Here is a 5,158-nt window from a genome sequence, read left to right as displayed (position 1 = left end):
GTTTTGGATATTTGTTACATAATACATTTTCTAAAAAGAATAACCAACATATTTCCTCCACAATTCACATAGTTTGTCCTGGGCATTGAGACTCCATTAATATCATTATTTTTAGCACTTACTTCATTCAAAGAACAAATGTTACCATTATCTGTTATTTTGAGTATTAACATGGGTCTTTTTATTAAAATTCTATTGTTTTTGTATTTATGTGTACATGATATAATAATGTGTTTTTTTCAGAGATATATTTGACTATTTGGACTGAGAATGTTTGGGAGCATAAGTAAGCATTTGTAAAACAAAGTGTAGAGATATTTACTTTCTTACTTTACAGTTTCTTTTTTCTTTCTTTTTTTTTTTATATATTAAGTGAGAGGCAGGAAGGCAATAACTGACTCCCACATGCGCCCCAACTGGAATCCACCTTGCAAAGCTCCCTACTGGGCGATGTTCTGCCCATCTGGGGCTGCTGTTCTATTGCTCAGAAACCAAGCTATTTTAGCACCTGAGGCAAGCCATGGAGCCATCCTCAGCGCCCAAGGCCAATTTTGCTTGAACCATTTGAGCCATGGCTGTGGAGGGGGAGAAAGAAGGAGCTAGAGAGTTGGGGAGGAGTGGAGAAGCAGACAGTCACTTCTGTGTGCACTGACTGGGAATCGAACCTGGGGCTTCCACATGCTGGACTGATGCTCTACTACTAAGCCAATCAGCCAGGGCCTACGTAGAGTTTCTTTTATCAATCGTTCTATATTTGTAAGAAAAAAATATTTTCATGCAAAGATATTTCATCTTATGCATTTTTATGCACTGCTTCATAAATGTGTGTCATAACATCTTTAATCTTTTTTGTGTGTACTTCTCAGGTTAGCAGTTCTTTGAAATCATATACTCAGTCATTTAATTTTCAATTTTGTTTTCTTCATTTGTTTTTAATGAACTACCTGTTGCTTCAATTTTGCTGGTTTCATTCTTTCTAGGTACCTATAAAGGTGGGAAATACAGGGTTGGGTAGGTGTATATACCAGTTTATTCATGGTATTATTAATTATTAAATTCCATATGAACAACTGTAAACCCAATTTTGCCCATTCTGTATGTACCTATGTACGCTCATTCCTGAAGACAGAGTAGGAATTGACCTATTTTCTGGACCATATATCCCAAGTTCATTTTTACTTAATCATTTTGATCATCCTTTTCTGGATCCTGCCTTGTTTCGTCATATGCTTTATGTATGAAGATACATCACTGCCAACTAACATTTGAAAAAGCTGGTTCCTGACATTAAGAATAGAAAATATTCATTTTTATATTTGTATATATAAATGTGTTTTTAAAATACTTCTAGCTCCATTTTGTCACCATGAACTGCTTGAGGATCTGAAGAAGACTGATTCAGTATTAATTTGACTGTTTGTTATGTACCTAGAATAGTTTTAGATAGCTGTAAATGGCACAAGAGTAAGACATGAACTTTTAGGGGGTTTACAGGATAAACATAGCTATATACACAACTGATTATAAAACCAGAATGTGGTAGGTGCCTATTGCTTGTTACTGATGTAATTTGACCAAGGTGTCAAGGAAAACTTCATAGAGGAGTTTTTTTATATTCCTGAAGAACGAGTAGAATTTCAGTAACTGTGGGTTATTTCAGGCTATGTGAACTGAATTCTCTATCCAAAATCTTGAAGCATTTGGCATTGAGATGAGGCATTGCTAATTATAATTTAGGATTAGATCATGAAGAACTTGAAAACCATGTTAAGCTAGTGAATAAAACTATACAATTTCAAAATTGCCATCTCTTTTCCTAATACATTCATTTCTAAATTGAGATTCCTGTGTCTTCTGTGCCTACCACTTTTCCATAGCACTCTGTCACCAAAGTCATGATCTTTCCCTTAAACACATTATCTGGAGATGAGGCACTAACAGTTTTAACCTTGTAATCATTTCTACACAGGTTTTATATTCCTTTCAGGAATATAAGCTCTGTAAGACTCAGTCCGTTTATTTCTTAGCTTTGAAACCTGGGAATAGATGTACCACTATATTGTAAATTACATGGATTTACTATTAACATTGACTTTTTATGGTAAATTCTAAAATTGTCTTTTGTTGAATGTGTTATTTATGAGAAACTTTTCATTGAATAATATAAAAAATAAGGTCTCTGACTGAAATACAACTTGATAGCTAGCTATAAAGTGGCAGACACCTAGTGGCTGAGGTTAACAAATTGAGCTGTTAGTGGTTGAATTGTGTGCTCCCAAAAGATATTTTGAAGTCCTAACCCCCAATACCTGTGAATGTGACCTTATTTGGAATAAAGTCTTTCGTGGATGTAATTAAATTAAGATGAGATCATTGGGGAGGGCCCTAAGATGATACAACTGGTGTCCATATAAGAAGAGGAAAATGCCATGAGCAACAGGGATACTCGGGGGGGAAAGCATGTAACATCTGAGGGAACAATTGGAGTTAATGCATCCGCAAGCCAAGAAAACACGAAGTATTGCTGGTGACCTCAAAGCTAAGAGAAAGGACGGAGGACAGATTCTTTAAGAGAGCCTTTGAAAGCATGACTGCCTGTGCCTTGATTTTAAGCTTCTATCCTTCAGAACTGTGAGACAATAAATTTCAGTTGCTTTGAGCCCCTCAGTTTGTGGTACTCTGTTATGGCAGCCCTTGGAAACTAATACACCCTTCTTAATTCACTAGTCCAACACATTTATTAAATATCTGCCAGATAGTAATTTAGGTGCTTGAGATACGTTAGCAAAGACAAAACTGCCTTTGTGAGCCTACATTCCTGGGGGTAGGAGGAGTGAGGAGACAAATAACAAGTTGGAAGATAACTTCTATGGGGAAAAGTGTAGGGTACAGTGGATGGCGGGTAGTTGCCTATTGGAATAGTGACTGGGCCTGGGGTCATGTTGATTCGGAAAAAAACAAGCAAATGTGGCATAATAAATATACTTGGTCTCTGCACCTAGTTCCTGACAGAGCTCCTAAAGCCCTTTTAATTTCCTGAGTGATGGGGGTGTTGGCATCTTACAGAGTTCCTAAATCCCTTGAAATTTCCTGGGTAACAGAGTGGGTTTTGTTCTAATGAGGCAACTCTCGGTGGGCTTCTGGGTAGTTACAGGATAAGCGCTGTCCACCCCAAAGACCAGTTCTTTACTAGAAGCTTAGAACTTTCACATCCTTAGACCCCCCCACACACACACACACACACACACACACACATCCTCCTGGGAGAGTAGAGGGGCTGGACGTTGAGTTTATCATGTCTATGTGATGAAGTCTTCATAAAAATCCCTAAGTGACAGGGTCCCGAAAGCTTTTGGGATGGTGAATCCGTCCCGGTGCCAGGAGGGTGGCATTCCAGGAGAGAGTATGGAGGCTCCTTATGCATCTCTTCCATTTGGCTGTTGTATCCTTTATCATAAACTAGAAATAAGTAATGTTTTCCTGAGTTCTGTGAGCCATTCTAGTAGACTAACAAACCTGAGGAGAGGGTTGTGGGAAACCTTGATTTATAGTCCGCTTACCGTGGGCTAGTCAGGATGGCAGACCTGGACTTCAGGTTGTCATCCCACAGAACATCCATTTTTGACAAGTTGGTCATTGTCCAATGCAAAACAGCAAATATCCTGTTTTGTAAATGAGTACTGTTACTTAACAAATTTCAGCTTTATACCTGCAATGAGTAAAAACCAAACTTGTTCAATTACAGGTGATTTTTTGGTTTGGCTGAAGGCATTGTCAGGATTAGGAGATGCAAGGAGAATAATGGTGAATGAAGGCTACTGGAAGGGAGATGACTTGTTCCAAGGGAGAACAGACAAATAGAATGGTAGCCGGCAGGGAAACTAGGTCAAAGTTTTTTGGTTTTGTTTTAAGATAGAGGACTAACAACATGTTTGTATGCTGAAGGAAACAAGAAGAAAGAAAAAATGATAGTTAAGTGGGAGGAATGCTGGTGAATAACATACAGAGGTATAGGAACTAGTTAGTGCTATCGGTAGGGTTGGCTTCAGGTTGGAGCACCAAGATTCTAGAATGTGCCTGGATGTTGTTGTGGTGGTCCGGGTGTGTATGAACGCTCTCTTTCTGGCTACTTAAGAATTCTTAGTGAAGAGGGAAGGTATACATCCTGCCTCCTGTAAACGCCTAAATGCCCATCTGAATTTTCATATCTCAGTTCTTTTGTGCATCTGTTTCAAAGAGCCTCGCTCTTACCAGAATATTAACTTCATAATAGCCATCCAATTAGATGAACAGATCCCAAATACTGTACAGTCCCAAGAACAACGGAAGAAAACTTGAAGTATGTACTGGTTGTACAGTCTGATTATAGAAACATTGTGTATTCTCCAGGGGATATTCCCCTACCTCCCGCCTACCCCGGGACAGGCCCTATGATGAATAAAAAATAAAATAAAAAAGGAAGACACATTTTCTTCGAAGTTCTCCAGCCTCCCCAGCTGCTTGTACGTGAGATCTTTAAGTTTTGGAAAAGGTGCCAAAATTGTCGCTCATTTTTGTTCTCTTAGAAGCAGAAACTACGCATGTATGCGTAATAACACAAAACGAGTCTCAACTTTAAACAGTGGCCTTTCAGTTTCCTCTGAAAGGTGCTTTAAGGAGGAGGTTGGGAAGGGGTCGCAGAAAGGAAATAGAAAGTGTGCTTCTGAGTGCGCAAGCGCAGTCTGAGACCTGTTTCGTTTGCAAGTTTTTCCCGAAGATCTGGTTAATATTAAAAATATTAAAATTAATTAGGTTCAAGGATCCCTCCTTACCTAGAATGCTTTGGGAAATCCTAAAACAAAATTCAGTAAGAAGCTACCAAAAAAACCACCGCCGCCCAACGTGGGGCTCGAACCCACGACCCTGGGATTAAGAGTCCCATGCTCTACCGACTGAGCTAGCCGGGCGCTTGGGTACCCGCCTTGGTTTTTTGCTACTTGATCACTGTTAAGCTACATTAGGTGACTTTCATATTATCTATAAAAATTGTATCACACTATTAAATATGCATTTTAGAATTATTTTCAAGAATTTAAAAAAATATTTCTTTAACTTCACTTAAATTAAATAATTTCTATTGCTTGAGTATACCGAGATCACTGAAAATTTATGCAAATCT

The 5,158-nt window shown here is 38.5% G+C and overlaps 1 non-coding gene across 1 annotated transcript; it reads right to left on the bottom strand.

Annotated features, from left to right (window-relative positions):
- Positions 1-4,873: 4,873 nt before the first annotated feature.
- Positions 4,874-4,946, bottom strand: TRNAK-CUU (transfer RNA lysine (anticodon CUU)). The gene has a single exon. It is a non-coding gene; the product is annotated as a tRNA-Lys (tRNA).
- Between the last annotated feature and the right edge of the window lie 212 nt (positions 4,947-5,158).

This window comes from Saccopteryx leptura, chromosome 6 (assembly GCF_036850995.1).
Source record: "Saccopteryx leptura isolate mSacLep1 chromosome 6, mSacLep1_pri_phased_curated, whole genome shotgun sequence".
NCBI lineage: Eukaryota > Metazoa > Chordata > Mammalia > Chiroptera > Emballonuridae > Saccopteryx > Saccopteryx leptura.
This window is presented reverse-complemented; position numbering and strand designations above follow the sequence as displayed.